Here is a 21,627-nt window from a genome sequence, read left to right on the forward strand (position 1 = left end):
CTCTATTGGGACAGTTTTTGTAATTCTGTCATGTCATTGCGTTCTTGTCATGAATTTAAAAAAATGACATTATACATTTCTGAATTCCTCAAGATGTCCACTTTCTTTATGTGAAGAAATTAAATGTGTATGATATTTTCTACAAAGCATGACTCACCATTTTGTTATTGTTGTAGTTGACACAAAACTGTTTTTCAGTGACATGTTTTGGCGATTTGGGACACAGTTACATTAGTGCCGCCAATTGCTTTTGTTTCCTTAAGTTGTCTCAATAAACCTGAACCCACCTTATCTCAAAATTATACTTAAGTACAGCTACTTTCCATCCCTGCACGGTATACGAGGGAAGATGTTTTTCCAGCCTCTGATAGCGCTTTTTCCGACGGTCCTGCAAGGCAGCATTAAGCCGCGCCGCAGACAGTGAAGGGTTAAACTCTGTAATAGGATGAATGGATATTGTGGTGAGCAGCATCTGATTACACAGAGACGCCAGTAGGCATCGGAGGGGGGAAGACACTTTACTATCCACCAGCCAGAAACTGCCTTTCATTCCCTGCTGGAGAAAAAGACGCACTTTACTTTTTATTATTATTATTATTATTATTATCTTTCTGTTTCTCTCGAGGAATAAAAGTTTTTCAGTCGAGGAGAGGAAGAGAAACCACTGAACCGATGATTATCTTGTGGCTGTGGAGAGGCTTGAGGTCGGATCTTCTCGTCGTGTAAATGGCTGAGGGGGGGCCGGCGGAGGAAACTTGCAGGATGTCGCAGTTCGTGAAGGCATAAAGGAGAATTTACCGCTCTATTTTATTTTATTTTTTTATTTTTAATACACCTCTGAGCGTTAATCTGTCCGCCTGAGAGGAGAGAGAGAGAGAGAGGCTGCAGCTCCAGGTGGATTTACCTTCTGGTGTGTTCCTCCAGGTAAGAGACCTCACCTGTCTGCTTCAGCGCATGATGATGATGATGATGATGATGATGCGGGTTTATAATACAGCTTTATAGATCTTATCAAACTCTTTACCGTGTTTTTGGCATCGAGCTGTCAGATAAGGCTGCTGACAGATGGTTACTAACAGCAGCGTTTAGTGGAGATTCTTGTCAGTATCGATCTTTATCGACTCATTTAAACACCTTTTTTAAATTGAAATTTAAGTCTTTGTTTTTGTAGGTTATGATCTTGTTTGGTTGTTTATGTTAATATATGTTTACACACTGATGCTTATCAGAAGTTCAGGAATTCTCCCAAAATGCATCTGAGGTCTGTAGTTTGAATATTATGGTTGTATAATGATGCATTAAAATACAGTGAAGCTACACAAACATACTGCAGAGGAACAATCACACTGCAAATATCATGAGTCAACAAATAGTTTTATTTATTTATTTATTTTACACCGTCTGCCTTCTCCAGGTAAGTAAAAACTCACATTCTTAAAGCTGCATTAGTGTTTTTTCTGCAAACTGGCACAGTTAGCTTGAAGGACAGTTTCTCATGTCTGTCTGTCTCAATTGTCCACCTCTTGCTGTAATCATTCCTCCTGTTCATACTGACCATTAGATGATCCCTTCATAATGCACTTACAATGTCAGTGATGGGAAAAAATGTGCAAAAATGTATTTAAAAGTTTATCTGAAGCTAATATGAAGCTTCAAATCAACGTTACAGTCCCTCTTTTTGTTTCTATTCTTCCACCGCAGCTCAACAGGGAAACACAAAGATGCTAAAAAAGACTGTAAACGTGTCAGATATCCTCTTGATCAGACTAACTCAGACTGCTGAAGCCTCATATAAGCTTCACATCTACTTTTAAATGACTGTGTGGACACACTGTGGATTTTTGGCCTCCATCACTTCCATTGAAAACACATTTGAAGGGGATCTTTTAATAGCCAGTATGAACAGGAGGAATGATTACAACCTCTTCAGCTGTTCATATGGGCACCAGACTGTTGTTTTTATGACAGACTTGAAACATTGTGAACCCTCCTTTTTTAACTGATGGTTTTTCTCCAGACTGGCAACAAACAAAGCGCTGACATACCGTTAGTTTATCAATTTGTTATGGCCAACATGTCAGCCAGCTGCAAAATCATCATCAATCATCATCCCTTCAGCCTTTTTCACAGCAGTTGGGCTGCAACGAATGATTAATGTTGACTAGTTTCTACATGGATTGATTAGTTGTTTGGTCTATAAAATGTCAGAAAATTGTGAAAAATGTTCTGATGTCTTGTTCTGCTCAGACCAAAGACCAGTTTACTGTCATAGATGACTAAAGAAACCAGAAAATATTGATATTTTAAGAAGCTGGAAATAACATTTTCTTCCCAAAAAATGACTCAAAACGATTATTGCATCATAAAAATAGTTGATGATTCATTTTCTACCGATCGGCTGATCATTGCTGCTCTACACAGCAGATGCTTTGACTTGTCATAGTATGAAAAGTGCAGGTGTTACTAATAATAACATTAACGATGGCTCTGTCCCAGTCAGGTGTCCCAGCATCCTTTGCTTTTCCTGCTGGACATGTGTAGAAAAACACCTGTCAGGTTTGGGTCCTGCTGATGAACATAAGTCCAGTACCGACTCTGTTTCATCTCTGCCAACATCTTATAAAAATATCTGCTTTTATAGCTGCTAGTTGTTTTCTTCACCAGCTGGTCACTAAATGTTTTTCCCGGGCAGGTTGCCGACAGCGATCGTTATTTGTTTGCTCAACAAGTTGACTGTATAATCAATCCAAAATAGAAAATGTAAGAAAACGTCAGAGTAAAATTATAACAGATTAAAGCAAAATAGAGAAATCATTTAGTAAAACCAGATGTGCTGGCAGATCTGAGAAGCTGAGAGACTTTTTTATTACGTGGCTCTTCTTGAGAAATAACTACAAACCACAATCAGTCATCTGTGCAAGTTCTTGAAACTGCAGGTCGGAGCTGATGACTGTTCTTATTGCAAGACTCTGTAGTTGTGATGATGATGATGATGATGACGATGCTAAATATGCTGAAATAATAAATACAGAAAGCAAAGTGCTGTTTAGGAAACTGTGTGTGTGGAAACAGTGACTTTGTTTACATGCACAGAATATTCCCTTATTGTGAAAAAGACAATATTCCTACTAAACTGTTTACATGGCTGATAAAAATTAATATTCCACTAATATTCCCGTTTACATGCAGCCGTGCATGCTCCCTTTATCACGTCAAAATATAGAAAAATGGATCAGCTGGAGCCGTTTTGCTTCTTTGCTTCAAAATTTCAAAGTTTTCCATCGGCGGCGGACATGTCGGATCATGCGAACACGGACTCCTTCTTTCATTTATTCCTTCGTTAAAAAGGTTGGCGTTGCGACATTTGCACATATCCAGAAACCTGTTGATATCCAAGTCTTTTAAAAATGTTTAAAAGTAGACGTGTTTCTCCTTCCAACCAGAAATGAGGGCTTTTCTTTTGAGCATCTTTATCCCAGCAAACTGTCGGTTTAATCAGCTACATTCAGCTGATTCAGAATATCCCAACACAATATGCTGTTTACATGACCTGCATCAAATGTGGAGTATTGTCATAGTGGAATATGAGTGTGCATGTAAACCTACAATTTTTGGTGAGAGTGAGACAGAACCATACGGGTCATTGTGCCGGAAAAACCAAAACTATGAGCTAAAAGAGGAAAATCGGAAAGCTGAGGAAAGGATTGAAGTCATCAGAGAGTAAATAACCACACGATGAGGATGTAATTTGCTGTTTTGCCTCGTAAAAGATGTGAGAAATGTCACTTGTGGTCCTTCAAAAAATCCCTCTTATGTGCTCTCATTTAACATTATTCATCATGTTTTTTTGGGGTTTTGCATAATTATGATAACATAATTCTGCGACGTTTAATCGAGAACACATTTGTAGTTGTTGAAACAGTCACGTTTCCCATGATTTTACTTTTATAAAGCAGACAGTTTGGAGCCTTCAAACCTTTAAAAATGCTTCGTCAGTAGCAGACTGTAGACTGGTGGAAAAAAAAGGGACTAAATCCTCCTCTCAGTTATCTGCAACCACTAAAAGATTTCATCAGTCTGGACTCCTGTGAGGTGAATCCAATCAGCCAGAGGTCTGCTGTCTAATATGAATCCATGTGGGGGAGATTGGGGAGCCCCTGACGAGCAGCGGTATTAAAGCTGCTGGATCCATAGGGGGGGAGGGAGGGGGGGGAGCGGCGCAGGGAGGCAGAAACCTCCCTCAGCTTCAGGCTCTAAATCCTGCCGAGCAAGTGGAATTTCATGGAAACATGAAATATGTCGGCGCGGAACGTTAACTCCCACCCAGTCCGTCAGCTCTGCTCTGATCGGCCCGCTTAAGAAAAACTTTAGAAAGTGACACCAGAAGTCTGAATTTAAGGAGTGCAGGTGGGGCTGAGCAATATATATCAATATTATATTGATATCATGATATGACATAAAGTCTTTTCCTTGTTTTAAAGGCTGCTGAACTGAACCAGACTGCTCCAGCTGTTCTATTATTTGCCTTCACACACTTATATCCTCATTATATCCACAATATTGATGAAATATTATGTCAAAGCACCGATATTCATCCCTACAATATTATCACAATATCAATATCAGCGTCCAGTCCTACCTGCAGGTCATCCTGGAACAAAAGTAACCTTATGCGGACCAGCTGGCGACTGCCACCTGTTTGTTGTTATTTTCTACTTTTATGAAGAGCCAACACTAGTATTTATTATTTCCTGTTAGTTAGGTAAGATTGCTTAATTACTTTTGGACATTTTATACTGACTTTGATCTAAAAGAGTTGCTAAAGTGACTTAATGTGTAAAAAAAACAAAACAAAAAGCGAAACCAGACATAATCAGAGGAAAAAAGGTCGTACCGCCTCTGTCGTAAGCTGTAAACGATGTAAAAACTCAAAAATGGATCCTTTAACTTTATGTTCAGAGATATAAAGCGATCACTTCTACTAGAATATTGTCTTTTAGTTTATTGTTCATATTTAAAGCTTCAACAATTAATCGATTATTCAATCGACAGAAATTTAATCAGCAAATATTTTGTTGATCCAGTGACTGTTTCACTAATTTTTTTAAAGCAAAAATATTAACATTTTGTTGGTTTTAGCTTCTCGAATGTGATGATTTGAAGCTTTTCTGTGTCATACATGATAGAAAATGTAATATTTTTTAGATTTTAGACTGTTGATCAGGCAAGAGAAGACATTTGAAGAAGCTTTTTACAGACATTTTATAGACAATTGATTCAATTAATGAAAGCACTCGTTAGTTGCAGCCTTGTTCATATCTTTAACAACTTAAGCTAAAGTTATATTTTGTCAGAGACAGTAAATCCTGGGAGTTCTGAGCAAAGCGAGGTGTCATACAGTCACACTGGAGGTGAATGTGAACGGCAGGTTCTGGGTTAATCTTTGGCTCTGCTGCATGCCACGTGCAACAGGATCCTGCTTGCAGGCTGCAGAGCTCGGTGCAGAGCTGGCATGGAGGCAGTCCTGGCCCAACATGGCCTCAGTGATGTGGTTATGGTTAGAAATGAGCTGAGAGAACAGCTGTGCGTGTGTGGGAACAAGGCTGAGCTGTCCCTTTCTTGACTCAGTCTCTGGCCTCGCTGTACTCCGCCTCCCCTGTGATCCGCTTTCGTTTTGTTTTCTGTTCCTCGCCTCGCCTCTGCCGGAGAGCCGTCACATGGTTAGTCGTCGGTTTGACGCGGAGCCTCGGCGGAGGCGGACCTGCTGTCAGAGAAATGAGATCAGCGCCAGTAGGAGTGTGAAAAGTTGACATTGGATCATTTGCATTTGAGTCACACAATATCAAATAACTGCAACAGGTTTTCATGAATGTTGTCAGTAATTTGATACTGCAGGTGCAAGTACAGGTGCTTTCATATTTGGATATTGACAAGAATCCTTTGAAAACTGTCACTAATAATCATGTGGATATGATGGTGTTCTGTTGGATTCGGGTCAGAAATACACTGAACTCACTGTCATGTTCATTAAACTAGTTTGAGACGACGTGGTGCGTTATCATGCTGGAAGTATCCATTAGAAGATGGGTAAATTGTGGCCATAAAGGGATGCAACAATACTCCAGAGAGGCTGTGACATTCAGACAATGATTACTTGGTATTAAGGGGCCAGAAGTGTGCCAAGAAAACATTCCCCCACACCGTTACACCAGCAGCAGCAGCAGCAGTCTGGACTGTTGACACAAGGCAGGTTGGGTCCATGGATTCATGCTGTTGATGCCAAATTCTGACCCTACTATCTGCGTGCCTCAGCAGAAATCGAGATTCGTCAGACCAGGCTTTGTTTTTCCAGTCTTCAACTGTCCAGTTTTTGGTGAGTCTGCTCTCACTGCTGCCTCAGGTTTCTGTTCTTGGCTGACAGCAGTGGAACCCGCCGTGGTCTTCTGCTCTTGTAGCCCATCCGACGCAAGCTTCCAAGTTCTGAGATGCTTTTCTGCTCAGCACAGTTGTAAAGAGAGGTTATCTTTCATCTTTGTCCCAGACGACTAAAGAAACCATAAAATATTCACATTTGAGAAGCTGAAACCAGAGAATTTGGATTTATTTTTCTTAAAAAATGACTCAGAATGACTATTCAATTATCAAAATAGTTGCTGATTAATTTAATAGTTGGCTACTAATGGAGTAGCTGACTAATAGCTGCAGCTCTGAAACTCCTGACCTGTATCTGCATGACTGTATAGAGACAGAACACAACATGTTATACTCTGAACACCACACCCACCGGAGGGGAAAACAGTCAGCGCCATAATATGCAACTAATGGCTGAAATGCTAACAAAGTGCCTGTAGCTAGCAAGCAAAGGATTATTTTAGCTCCATATGTCTACCAGAGAGGAAAAGGTAGCTTATAGCACATGCTGAAACCTGTTTATATTAAGATGCACTACATGAATGTAAGAGCTGACATCACGTCTGCAGTAGAGATGGTACAGCTGTGTAGCAAACAGGCTGGAATGACACTTTCCACAGCTGATAACTGCAGCTTGTTAACAAAGGCGGGAAATTAGACGCGCAGACATGCAGTCATTTCCCATTCAGGTTAACTATTCTGTGATTTTAAACGTCTATTACAAACACTTAATACCTTTCAATTAAACAGCTGTTCAATTTTATGGAGGTTTTGGAGCTGCAGGCTGTCGGGTTTGTGTCTCACCAACCACACGGCAAACACAGTCCTGCATCCACTTTTGTTTTCTTAAAGGTTCAGTTTTTCTGTTCGGCAGCTTATAAAAAGTTAGTTCTGGGTTCTGTCGGTAGTGGATCCCACCGCACGGCAGCTTTTAGGCATTTTTGAATTGTTTTCCCCTCTGGGGTGGGCGGGACTTAGATGCATTCTGTCTCTATGCGTTATACTGCTGGCACATGATTGGCTGATTGGATAATTGCATTAATAAGCAGGTGTACAGGTGTTCCTAAAGAAGTGCTCAGTGAGTGTAAAATGTGTAAGGGATGAAATTTAAGTTTTATCGCAGTATTGCAACACCCAGTATCCCAGATAACATGTCATAATATCGTCTGTTTCCTGTTAATTGGATTCAAGACCAATTAATTCAGGTTCAGTAACTATTGGCCTTAAGTCTTAAATAAACAATATAAGAATTAGACAATTTTTATTATTATAGAAGGTGAAAAAATAAGGATTTTTGCAGAATTACAGTATTAAACGTGATCCTGTTGTCATGTTCATTTAATTCAAAGCTTTTTATATGAATTTTTTTGAAGCCAGAACATTTCACTGCATTTGTTTTTATCAGGTCGACAGCAGGTAATGATGTAATAAATCACTGTCAGTCATAGTCGATACATCGTTGCAGTGAATGATAGATAAAGTAAGTGAATGTTTTGCTTTTGGTTTTCTTGAAACAGGTCTGTCTTCATACCTCGCTTCCTCTGCGCTCTCACTGCTCTCTCATATCTAACCTCATTGCATGATGCAGCTTATGTGCTTATGTGTATGTGTCGCATTATTTGCTGTTGTGTTCATTACTCACCGCTGTTTTGGAGAGAAGAGGCTTTGTGGGAGATTCTCGGCTCTGGGTCGTGAAACAGTCGACATTAAAAAGCGGAGCTGATGTGAAATAAAACAGCAGTTTATAACGTTTCTATCTAAATGTCATTATGGTCTGAATACAGACGAGTGGAAGCAGATTATCAGAAACTATTTCAGTAGTTCTAAGTATAAATTTATAGTCCTCTAATAATGAAAGTCCCGAGTCTGGATCACTACTGAAACCAAAGCAAAAGCTCTGCAGTACAAAGTTTATTTTGCCAATAAGACTGCAAGATGTTTTATGTTTTATTATTCAACATATTTTGCGTCATCATGACTGTGTTGGAAATTTAAAGATCCCCTCCAGACATGTTTTTAGGACATATAAAAATCATCTGCTTGGAATAATAAATTGTATCTGACATGTTTTTCCACCGAAAGTGTTCAGTTACCTTGTAAAAAAAAAAAAAAATCCTTAAAATTACATCTCCTTCCTTCCTTCCTTCTCCTCCTTCCTCACTGAAAAGTTCATCAGTTCATGCAAATATTTTTCAATTCAAAAGTTTAATTAATGCAAACGAGATGTCGCACTGGAGGCTTCAAGTTTACACATCGTGCTTGTGACGACGATTGGCTCCAAATGTCACAAATTCTGCTTGTAAGCCTCAGATTTTCAATGAGCAGGTATATCATGGTGCACAGAGAAGCTGAAACATCCAACTGAAGGAACAACTAACTATATATTTAAATGTTTTTATCAAATATCTAGCAATTTAATTACACATCGCATATTTTCTCAACATCATGCAGCCCCACTGGAAGCCAGATTTTGTGTCAGTTTGGGTTCATAAAAGATGAAACCTTATTATTTATCGGACAAATTAACCCCTTCATGCAAGAATTATGATAACCTCAGTGAGGATTTTTTTCCTTTTTTTTATTCCCCTTTAGGGATAAAAAAATATATTTGAACTTCATTTTTTTTAAACATGGGATGACACACTAGAGTCCACTGTGGTGTCTGATGTGCAACTATACCATCAAAAACCCCATGCATATCTAAGAAAACAGCTTTTGAATAGCTGTCCGCTGTAGTGACCACTATGCATGAAAGGGTTAAAAGGAGACTACCGCTGTTTTTGTATGTTTTAGTCCCATTTACTACACGTAATACAGACATCAATTACAGTGGTGCAGATTTTTCTGTCTTCCAGGCAGATATCGGCATCCCCTCATTTAACAACAGTGTTAAAATGAACTTGACTGGAAACATGTTTGAGATGGATGATCCATCAGAGTTTGCTTTTATTTTCATTTATAATTGTGTGTATGTAGTTGTAAGAGGGGACTGTAAAATGTAAAATAAATGATAATAACCCCAAACGTCATATAAAGTTTGTATATAATGTACTGTAAGTATATAGACCTTTCTGCTATATCCTATAAAACTGAGCTACGTTCAACTGTCACTCCCATCCCCCGCCTCTCTTCCCTCCTTCTCCCTGTCAGATTGAGAGCAGGATTTCAGAGCAGTCTTCTAGTGGAAATATCTTCATAAATCCCATGACTTTGGCCAAATCTTACATTAAAAATCACTTTTTAGTAGGAATTTTCGTCGCCAATCCATTGATTCAGGTTTGAAAGTGGTCAGACTTATAGTTTAGACGTCAGACGCCTCAGTTTGGCACAAAGTCCATGCCCAGAGATTGCCTCCCCATTGGTTTAGACTTAGACTACCACTGTTTTAGTCCCATTTACTACACATAATACAGACATCAATTACAGTGGTGCAGATTTTTCTGTCTTCCAGGCAGATATCGGCATCCCCTCATTTAACAACAGTGTTAAAATGAACTTTCACAGACTGGAAACATGTTTGAGATGGATGATCCATCAGAGTTTGCTTTTATTTTCATTTATAATTGTGTGTATGTAGTTGTAAGAGGGGACTGATTTGAAAACGGTGCCCCCAAATCTGTAAGAAAATGTAAGAATAAAAGCAGAAATCTTGAGAAAAACACTGAAAAATCTGACGTGAATCTGTCGAGATGAGATTTGCAGTAAATTGACTGACGTAAAATCACTAATGTGGTCTTTTTAAACATGACACCTCCCTCCCAACTCATTGCCTCGGCAGGTAATTTTAGAGGTGTGAGCTAACTGCTCTGACCTCCTCTTATAGGGGCCGCTGGTCTCCTGCTGTTTTATTAGACTTCCACTACAGGCTCCTTGTGTGGCATTTCACCGAGACTCCCAGAATGTGCCACCTTCCAGCCAGCGCCGAGCCTTATAACAGGCAGCTCGTCCAGCTTCCTGAACCAGCGCCTGTCTGCAGGGAGATCTAACCGCATGCTGCTGGCTGCACCGCTGTTTTAACAATCCTCTCTGTGTTTTCCCCTTTGCTGTCGCATCTGCTCCTGAGGGATCCTTCTTCCTCTCCGTCTGTCCCTCTCTCTCTCTCTCTCTCTCTCTCTCTCTCTCAGGCCCGGAGACAAAGGCTGTCTTCTGTTTGGACGTCTGTCCGTCTCTGTTTTTCGTCTCTGTGAAGGTAAGTTCTGCTGTCACTCTTGGGCTCTTCCCTTCTGGCTGACTTGTGTTGGTTCTGTGCAACATGTGGTTTGTGTGTTATTTCTGCTGTATGTTCACTGTATGTAATCATGCTTATTGTGATGCAGTTATTTAACATCAGCTCTAATACTGCGTAGTAAAAACAGCAGCAGCAGCTTCAATCCTCCGTCTGTCCACTCAGGATGCGTTCAGGCACAGCACTTAGTGTCGGTCAGCCGCATTCGTTCAGGGTGCAACACGCTATCACCGGACTTACATGTAAAACAGAAGAAAATACACTTGCAGTGGGAAAATGTGCTTAAAGTGCGAGTGAAACGTGGACGTTACACAGCCTGCGTGATGTCAGGCGACTGAAAAGCGCAGCTGAAACACCTCATGAGTAGACCAGCCTTATGATTCACCGAATAGCTTTCTGCGTTTTGAATCCAACATTTTGGTTTAACAGTGACACACAGCTACTACTTGTAAGCTTTTAAGTAAAAAAAAACATCCTTTTGAGATGTGATTGAACCTGACCAGCTTCATGACGCACTAATCATTGAACTACAGCAAGTTTGTGACTCAAAACCAAAACATTGTGAACAAGTATTTAAACCAGATGTTGAAAGTATAAATTAAGAGATCAGGAATTCTACACATTTATGACCTTCCTGTATGTCAAACATGTAGGATAGGAAAAACCTGATGTTTCCGTTATGAAACAGCTGCAGCGGTTTTCCAGTTTGAAAATCAGAAGTCAAAGCAAAGACGGCGCATGTTGCGTTTGTCTAATCAGAAGGATTGATGTTGATGTCTGCAGAGAGCTATCCTTCATCTATTGTGCTCCTTTTTTTAAACTGACATCTGTCTCAAGCAGATGTCTCTTAAGCCCTGTCAGTTCACAGCGAGCAGAGTGAAACTGTTGTCTGCTAGTAGTAGTGAATACGCTTATCTTCACAATCAGCAGGAGATGTTTCTGTTTCACATATTTTCTATTTACTTCTGTTTTAATTATACGTGGAACAGGTTTTGGTGAAATGTGCAGTTCCTGGTTGGGAATCTGAGTCTTGTCTGTTTTCATTGTGACTCACCAGATAGCTTATCTGCTGTGGATGTCATTTAACGGAAACGTTGAGTATCAGGGTTGCAACTATAGAGTCAGTACGATACATGATATAGGATTCACAGTTTTGATACACCCACAAAAAAAAACCCCAAAAACATTGGAGTGAAAGCTACAAAATCAATTCATGGTGCAAAAAATGCAAAGGTTTTTCTTAAAGGTGTAGTATAAAATGCAAATATAGACCTCCTAAATTAAAAAAAAGTAACACACCTAGAAAATCCTAAAGATAAGCAAATGCCTGGTTGGAGTAACGTTTTCTAAACACTTAAGTCTAATCTAATCTGATCTTTAGAGGTGCTGGTAGGTAGATTTTTTTTTTTACCTTTTGGATAGAGCCAGGCTCAGTGTTTGCAGTCTTTGGGCTACGCTAAGCTAACCAGCCATTGGATATAGCTTCATGTTTAAAGGATAAGGCAGGTGATTAATATATTTTTCTTAGTGTGCAATCAATTGATCCTACTTACAAGTATTGTATGTGTATCCAAAGTCTGATATATCTTATTCCTCTGTGCTGTAGATCTCCATTGTTGTCCAAAAACTATTAAAAATACATCAGTGAGCCACACCGCTGCACTGGGTGACATGTTGCTTTGTCACAAACACGTTAGTTTGTTAAGAAATGGCTTTAAACACTAATAACTCACGATCGATCACATTTTCAGTCTCTGGAGAGTGGTTCTGTATAAGGCAGACGCTACTGAGCATGTGCAGGAATGCTTTGCTAGCTTGTTGTGCTGCATATCAACCTCTTGACTTTGTACTGAAGTTTTTTGAGAAATGTATAATGTAGTAGAAAGTCAAGAGGTTGTGATATGTAGCACCCACATCCTTTAACATGCAGATATGAGAGTGGTAACTGTTGGGGGGGAAAAAGCAAGTAAGCGTATTTCCCAAAATGTTGAACTATTCCTTTAATTATCAGAGTAATGCAGAAGGATATTTTTTTTAAATTAAAGGCTTGTCGACATGTTCAGGCAGCAGTTGAGACGTGACAGTTTAATTATGCCTTCTGGCTTGTAATTAAATAAAATTTGTGCCTTTTGGGAGTCAAAACTGATTAGTTTTAGTTAACAGTGCGATCTGTTTTTGGTTTGACAGAATTTGCTGTATACGACAGCAGTCTGAGAACATTTTCAGATGATATTTTAGTCTCGAGCATGATGATGGTGTATGACTTTATGTTTCCTCCCCTTGGCATGTTCTCAGTCTTCTCATTCGACGTGTGCGTGTGTGTGTTAACCTCACATTTGTGACGACACCAGGGCTGGAGAAAGCAGTGAGAATTGAGTCCTGTTGGCATTTTAGTGAAGCTTCAGCTACAGCTAAGCCAAACACCAGAGTGGGTTGTAACATGGAAACAAGGCTAATAAAACAGCTTGTGGGCACTTCTCCATGCTCATCCAAGGAGGGATTCTTTCCAAAACACCACATTTACATTTACAAACTGTTTTTTAAAGAGATTTTACTTCCTGACTTGCCTCAGTCGCCATTTCGAGTGGCAGATGGATGTTTCTTCAAAACAAAGCATGATGATGGCTTTCAAAGTAACCCATAATATGGTTTATTTTTGTCAATAGCAATCATGTTGTAATGGCTTTGAGTATGGTTATCTTTTTTTTTTCTTTCTTTTTCCTCTAAACAGTGAGTTTCTGAGTTTCATTGTGGAAAGAGACACAGCAGCACTCTGGTACACAGCTGTTTCTCAGGCTCTGATATACAGCCAGCTGTTGGCAGAGTAACAGCAGCTTGAGCAAAAAAAAAAGTATCTTAAAGTGCTTCTGTTTATAGATGCCTCTAGGCCCTGATGTGCACCTACATATACTCACAAGTACTGCTGCTGGAATGCAGACGTAGCCGAGGAGCTTACAGGCTAATGCTGTTGTAGGCCTCCACGTGCTTGATATGTAGACGCGTATAGGCCGAGCTCGGCTGCAGGGAAACTGTTGGTGTACATTAATCAGATTAATGACCGTGAGTTTTCCAGTGGAGCTTATGAGACCTGGACCTGCCTCTCTATCCGTCACTCCCTCCTCCTCATCCCTCCCTCAGCTGGTCTCTCCCCCCACCCTCCCCTCCTCCTCCTCCTCCTCCTCCTCCTCTCTGTGGCCTGACCCACTTCTCTCTAAACCAACAACCAGGATCTCCTTCTGCCTCGCCCTGTTGTCTCTCTGTGTCTCTGTCCCCATCACGCACCTCTTCAACAAGCATAAAGTAGCTGCAGATCTCTCCAGTTTGTGTATAAAATGATGTGATTGACAGTTTTTCATGTCTCTGATCCTGTTTGTGCTTGTGAACTGAGATGTCTGGTCATATTAAACAAGATTAGGTCAAAACCTAGCGGGACTGTGTATGGTCAACATGCAAAATTGTGGCCAGTTTGTTACAGGGATAGTCAGTGGTTGTGTCTATAATGCAAATTCCTGGATATTAAATGTGCATCTGCAATTTTCTGTAGTGGTCCCAGTAATATTTGTTGTGAAAGTTTACTGAAGTAGCATCACATGACATGATTAAGTAATGTGTGGTCAGAAAAAAGGAGGATAAATGTATTTACAGAACAATACTTTCCACTCATATCTTGGGATGTTTGAAAGAAAACGAATTTTAATTTTAATTATAACTATTCTAATTATCTGTTAACTCCCCCCCTGCTCTTTCATCTGTGTCTATCTGCGGATATCTGCTAACATATGGTCTCATCCGTGTGTTTACGTAGGATTAGCATGCTAGGCTAACAATCCGCCAGCTTAAACACACCTGTCACCTGCCCACCAGCATGATGCTGTTAAACCCTTACACCTTATTTTTGTACAGTCTATGGGCTTCACATAGCACAGCACAGCTATGCTAACAATGCTAGGCATGCTAACTAGCTACTAGCCACTGTGCAGGCTGGTAAAATGGATCCGTTGCATCTCCTTGTATTGTATCGTTGTATGTAGACGCTTCCGTCGGTAAATGTGTGTTTTTCAAACTCAAAACACTAGGCCAGCTGATTGATGGTGTAACTTCATCACTCAGTCAGTCAGTCAGTCAGTGACAGACAGACATTTAGAGTTATAGGGCTGGTCTGTGTCTGGTCCAGCCAAAAAAAGAAGTAAACTAAGACATAAATAGTGGTGTAAATCATAGTGTACATTGAATGGGAAATGACTGAATCATTTGTGGTTTTTCCATGTGTTTATTGTCACTTAACTGGCAGCCAACTGGGTGCAGAAATACTGGTATTTGTTATGGTAGTTTGGACTACAGAGCTACAGCTGTACCACTGATTTGTAGCTGCAAAAAAAATGTCTGTTTTGACTTCACAAAGACAAACATTGGAAAAGTTTTGTGCCAACAGAAATCTGAGGCATTAAACACAGATACAACCACAGCATTTAAAGGACAACTCCACTGAAAATCTATCTTTGTATTATCATTGTCTGTAAGCTTGAAACGTGGCTCTGAAAAGTTTGTAGCTTGCTCCTTCACAGAGGATGGCAGCTGTAGTCCCGCTTGGATTCACTGCAGTTACAACGGATTCACATGAAGAAGCAGAGTCATGGCTGGATTCTGATAATCAGAATTAGCATTTTGTTTCCTCTTCTTTATTCAGTGTGACGTCATGTTCACGTTAGCTGTTTTCTGTTTGGTTTCGATGGCATTTTCAGTCAACACGGAGCTGCATTAAAGGCTGCTAGTTTCCTGTAGAAAGTAAGATATATACAGTAGTTAAGAGTTGTTGTTTATGTGAGTCAACTTACAACTTATCGTCTACACTTGTTGTTTGTCCCAACCGTCCAAACATCTGTCAGTGTTTATCTTAATGTGGAGCCACTGTTCTGTGTATGTAAATTATTTGCTATGCATTTCAATGAGTTTCGCCTCTGCTTGTACTGTAAAAAGAAATGTTGATCTCAATAAGGCTGCGTGTTTAAATAAAGGATAAAATAAATTATATGAGCACAACCAGCGGACCTTTTTGACACTCAAAAGATTGATTTTTGGTGGAGTATTCCTTTATTACACAGGTCTACGAGATAAAAATGACTGGTGTTAAAGTCTTGGTGGTGAGACAGCCACACCTCAGTACACAAGCACAAAGAAAAATGGAGGTTTTTGTTATGAATGTCATTTGATATTTGATTTATTTATTCGGCTGGCGCTTGTGTGTATGTTTTGTGTGCGACTGCATCTGTATTTCACGCACACATGCGCTTCTACATCATCGATTTGAGCTTGACAAACCAGCTCCACATGCCCTTTTAAGCCGTGTAGTGTTGCTGTGTTACAGAAACCACATCAGACGGCGCTTGTGTGTGTTGTTTTGCTATCAAACCTCCTCCTCCTCCTCCTCCTCCTTCTTACTGTCCTGCTGTGTTTCTTTTTAGCTTGTAAACTCTCTGTTTTCCAGCGAGGGAGCGTATAGATGTGTCTGTTTCACATTTGTATTCCACAGAGAGGAAAACACCACTCATCTCATCCCAAACCCAGTCTGTCTTCTCCTGCTTTTCCCTCATCTCGTCGCTCATCCGCCACATGCCTCTCGCTCTCTCCTCTCGTCTTTCAGTTTATCACTCCTTGTTCCTCCCGTTCCCTCTGCCCTCTTTCAACGGCGCTCCTGTCTTTTGTCGGTGAGGCCTGACAGTCCACAGGCCTGTTTTGGATCAAGGACCAACCTGTAGCTTTTGGATTCTTTCAAATACTTAACGGACTAGATGGAAATGAGATCAGGGGCCAGTTTGACTCTAATGTTTGTGAGATAAAAGTAGTTTTTGATGAAGGAAGGTTTTGATAATTTGTGAAAGTTTTAATGATTCTTAAGTATGTTCTTAAGATCACAGATGCCCCATCACAGCTGAGCTGTAAAACGGGTTGTAACATGAAAACATGGCTAATAAAACAGCTTGTGGGCATTTCCTGCAGTCAAATCCATGAAGGGAGTCAGTCCAAGTCCATATTATCCTCGGTCACCATTTCAAATGACAGGTAGTTGTCATTTTTTCCCTTATAAATCCCAAATCTCGAGATAATCTGGGTGGTTGAAAACACAGATTAACTGAACATCTCCATATTCACACTGCTAAACAAACATTTCTCTGTGGCTGTTCTACATCAAGCAAGCTGGTCAGTTTTGTTTGAAATGCATCAAAATATTCCAACAGTAAATTCTGCTTTTGTTGTTTATTAAATATTTGACATTCCATGCGTTGTTGTTAAGCTAGATGTGTATGAGTGTCTCATTAATAACATAGTAGATTCTAAAGAGGGAAACTTGAATATCAGATTGGTATTTATATCAGAAATTAAACAAACTCCTTCAACATTTTGATAAAACTTTGGCCTCTGTCTTCTTTGTGTCATAGGAGTAGGATTCTGGTGGGAACACGAGATATTGGCTTGAATCTGAAACCTCTATTGCAAAACTTAAGCAGTCCACATATTTATTTATTTATTTTTTTAAAGACTTCGTTATCTCCCATCAAGGCCCGTGTGTGAGTATTTAGAAGTGATGACCCTGATAAACTGTGATCAACAGACCCATCATCCTCCAGCTCATCTCTCACAGAGGATAATTTATCACCTTTAGATTGTCACATTGATGCTTATGTCCTTAAACATACTCCTGTATCTCACCCCAAACCTCTGCCCCCCCCTCCTAACCATATTATCTACAGCTCCAGCAGGTCCCTGACCTCCAGGACAGTCTGAGGTTCTGCATGGTGTGTAAGAGACTGTGTGGAGTTAAACTGAGGGGACTGAACCCAAGTTTACGATCATTGACCAGGAGATTGTAAACATCCTCAGAAAATACACACACATGCACAAAAACACTCTCACACAGGGTAATGGGAGGGATGATGTCTCATAAGCAAAGTCATCAGCCACTGTGGATTAATGAGTGTTTCCATCCACTTCTGTTGCGAGGATATTAGTAGTTGGGCTCATCAAGAGAAACCATTAAACCATTGCAGAAAAAAAGAGCACAATGAGTTGATGTGATTTAAAAGAGGGCTAGTGAAACCTCAAATGATGCAGAACCATCTGGAAAACATAATGGATATGTCATTTGTATTTCATCTACTGTAGTTCTCCCGTTAACCCCTAGCGTCAACAATAAATCCAGCTCAACTGTTCATGTCACAGTTTTTGAGACAACAAATGTAGCCAGCTATCATCTACATACATTACAATTTGCATGAAAACAAGCTCGATGTGCACATTGTAATGACATGATTTCAACAGTGTTTACATTTTAGACATCAGGCAGAAACAAGACCAGACCAGCCTCACTTTACACTTCATCCATTTCTGATCCACATTTTTTAAAACCTGTCACAGATTTGAGTCATTTCCAGAATATTTAATCTTTTTAGCTTTTCCATCTGCCTGCCTGTCATCTTAACAGTGAGTTTATAGCCCAGAAAGATTTTGTTTAATGCTGATACAATTTTGTTGTATTTTAAGATGACTGCAGCCATTCAGTATTCAGCTCAGGGTTCTTTATCCAGCTAATTAGGTGTGTCTGTGTCAGACAGAGTCTAATCCCTCTACTTCTGGCTTTAGTTATCGTGTGACTGCTGAAGACACCCACACATATATATATATATATATATATGTATACACCTGGGACTCTCTTGGTGTGATCTTGCTTAATTTCTAACAGACACTGAGTGCTGTGTGTCAGTGTGGGTCTGATAACGGAGGCATCAGTGAACAAAGCACCAGAGAAGTCAGTGAACTGTAAATGTCTCTCAGTTTCATATTTACAACCTAGCAAATGTGAAGTAAACAAACATAGTAGTGTAAGTATTATACATAAAGACGCTCTGACTTTATGCCTTACCGTTGCAGTTGATAATTGAAATCTTGTTCCCTTTTTAAGGAGAAAAACAGTAAATCCTCTTCGAAGTCTCTTAGAAATCAATTAATAATTAATAGTAGTTAATTTAGATCCAAACACTCACTGATATCTGAAACGTAATTTACAAGCTTGTCAACATCAGGGCTCAGATTGTCAGATGAGGCAGAAATGTAAAGCTGTAAGTCATCTGCATAACAATGAACATGAATGCTGTGGTCATAGAAGACTGGTAGCTTACCTAGCTGTCTAGTTTGCAATCTTCTTGAGACATTCTCACTGCACAATTTTGCAAGTAAGCTCAAGGTGTTAAAAATTATAGATTTTAAAGGTCCAGTGTGTAGAATTTAGTGGCATCTAATGACACGGACTTGGCAGAAATGAAATATAATATTCATAAGTATGTTTTAATTAGTGTATAATCACCTGGAAATAAGAATCACTGGGTTTCTGTTACCTTAGAATGAGCCCTTTATATCTGCATAGGGAGCAGGTCCTCTTCCATGTTGCACCGCCGTGTTTCTACAGTAGCCCAGAACAGACAAACCAAATACTGGATCCAGAGAGAGCCTCTTATGTTTTTTATGTGTTTCGCAGCTGACATACTTTCTCCTATATGCTTGGAAGGGGAGGGTGAGGGTTATTCAGTTAGTTGCAATCTGCAACCTCACTGCTAGATCTAAATCCTAGACACTTGCCCTTTAATCTGAGAGCTTTCAAATGCATTTAGTAGCTTCTCTAGCCATGCTAGTGGCAAGGCTCGAGGGGTGGCAGTGTTGGTTGGTCAGTCAGTGGGGCACCATTTTGGTCCAGATTGAAATATCTGAACTTCTATGGGAAGAACTGCCACTAAATTTTGTACAGACATTATTTTTTTCCAGAGGATGAATTCTACTGACTTGATCTGTTGATCTGCCACCATGAGGTTGACATTTTTGGTTTTCAGTGAAATTTCTCGACAGTTATTGGATGGTTTTTCATGAAATCTAGTACAAACATTAATGTCCCCCTCAAGATACTCAAGTTACTTTTCTGCTAGCCTCGCTCTAGTTTGTGTTTAGCAGCAAATGTTAGCATGCTAATACGCTAAACTAAGACGGTGAAGACAGTAAATGTTACATGCTAAACATCAGCATATTAGCATTGTCATTGTGAGCACGTTGCTGTAGACTTTTATTCTTGTTTCCTTTGGACTAAACTAAGATTTAAAATACTTGAGATCAGAATTGGCGTCAACTCTTTTAAGGCTAAATTTACACACCGACATACACAGGATCATTTCTGTGTTTCAATGATCTGGCCCCAGGATTGGTAATACAGAGCTGTTTGTGTTTTGCACCTGGTAGACCATGACAGTGTTTTCTTGTGAAACTGTGGTTAAGTGGGCGTTTTCTGTGAAGACACATGTTACATAACGCACTTTGCGGTGAACTCTCTGTTGACTTTCATGGTCAGCGTCTGCACACCTTCAGCAGGTATACTGTAGAGGTAATACAAGTCTAAGCAGCCAAACCTACTTGCTCTCAAAGAGCCGCACCCAGATACTCTCTCTCTCTCTCTTTCCCACACAAACACACACACATTGCTGTCCTGTAGGAAGTAGGAGCAGTAATTAGCGATCCATGGCAAAGTCAGTTTTCTCATACTCCCTCATGTTCTAGCATGCTGGTGGCAGATTCCTACGCTGCTAGCATACTTTCCACTCACCTGTGACACCCACACACACACACACACACACACACACATACAAACACACTGTCGTCCTTCTGTTGCTTCCTCCTTGTGCTGTCCGGTCTGTACAGTGTGGAGAGGAAATTAGAGCTCAGCTGTCTCAAAGGGGGATTAGGTACAGCGTCTGAGAGGTGTGATGTCGTGCTTTTGTGTCGCTGAGCGTCAGCGTTTAATCTTGAATGTCACTCATCCCCTCAGACACAACACACCCATACGCAGACACACCCACAAATACGTTTTAGACCTCATCTCTTGTATTCAACGTTAGCAAGTGGCACATGTTAGCGCTCGTCCCTTCTTCTGCATTCATCTGGTCTGATGTTACAGTATTTTAGTAAGAAGCCTCCCTCCTGTTTTCTGATCTGCTCCCATTTGCTGTGTTAACTTTTAGCCCAACATTTCCTCCATTTGTTTCATGTTGAAAGCCTCCCAGAATGTCAGAGCCGTTATTGGAAGGTGTTTATTATTCACCTGCAAGCAGGGATGGGTTTTGAAAGCATTTTTTTTTCAAATTTGAATCCAGTATTGAACACACATATCGAATCTTATTAGGTCAACAATACCACTAGTTCAGCTGTGTGGTCATTAAAATGCAAGTAAAAAGGTTAAAATAACTACAACTCAAAGATGTCTAACCAGCGACAGCGACTACAAACGAGAAGTTGCTCCCTACAGTATATGTTCTCTGTTGCTCTTTACTGATGAAAAACAGTGAGGATAGTGTTGTGGAAATTTTCTTCAGAAAGAGGCACATAAAGACATAAAGAAAGCATTAAACATTGTTACTTGTTGAAGCAGTTGTAGACACTGTACAATCCATCACACCATCAGTAACAATTATACAAATGTAACTCAAAGAAAAATACAATCATGTATTTTTGAAGAGAAAGCATGTCGTTCAGCTGGCCGTGTCTCTAAAGATTGTGAACCCAAACTAGACAGCTTTATACCTCTCTGGAAGCAAAGCTGAAAACAATCAAAAACAAACTGTTACACCTTCTTACAAACAAGTATGATCATATGATCTAACAGAGACCTCATGGTCAATCAATAACTTTAAACATGGCGGCAATCCTTCAACTTTAGCTTGTCTAGGTACCTCATGATCCACACAGTCTCTAAAACAGAAGGCTTAAGACAAAGATATCTCGAGCTAACCCCAGAGGTCAGCAAGCAGCCTCAGATAGAAACAGGTTCAAGAGTTCAACAAGCCTAGGAGAAAGATCTCTTCACCAACATGTATCCACAAAATGACAATAACATTACATCACATTCAGTTGATAACAAACATCGACTCCTTAGTTTAAACACATTTGTAACATATATA

The 21,627-nt window shown here is 40.0% G+C and overlaps 1 protein-coding gene and 1 long non-coding RNA gene across 4 annotated transcripts in view; one reads left to right on the plus strand and one right to left on the minus strand.

The window, feature by feature from the left end:
- The first annotated feature begins 458 nt into the window (after positions 1 to 458).
- The window catches only part of pacsin3 (protein kinase C and casein kinase substrate in neurons 3), a 47,053-nt gene continuing 25,884 nt past the window's right edge, over positions 459 to 21,627 (plus strand). Inside the window, exons 1-2 of one of the 2 annotated variants that reach the window (XM_042415594.1) lie at positions 844 to 924; positions 10,536 to 10,600. The gene's annotated coding sequence lies outside the window, so the exon portion shown is untranslated. Of the gene's footprint in view, positions 925 to 10,535; positions 10,601 to 21,627 lie in introns of both variants that reach the window. The other variant, XM_042415578.1, reaches the window with a different exon arrangement.
- Positions 5,293 to 7,419, minus strand: LOC121899861. Of its 2 annotated transcripts, none has more exons than XR_006096794.1 (3): positions 7,147 to 7,419; positions 6,202 to 6,545; positions 5,293 to 5,761 (listed from the first exon to the last, which is right to left on the minus strand). It is a non-coding gene; the product is annotated as an uncharacterized LOC121899861 (long non-coding RNA). The 2 variants fall into 2 exon arrangements; XR_006096798.1 differs by having other exon boundaries at positions 5,293 to 5,764; positions 6,155 to 6,545.

This window comes from Thunnus maccoyii, chromosome 1 (assembly GCF_910596095.1).
Source record: "Thunnus maccoyii chromosome 1, fThuMac1.1, whole genome shotgun sequence".
Classification (NCBI taxonomy): domain Eukaryota; kingdom Metazoa; phylum Chordata; class Actinopteri; order Scombriformes; family Scombridae; genus Thunnus; species Thunnus maccoyii.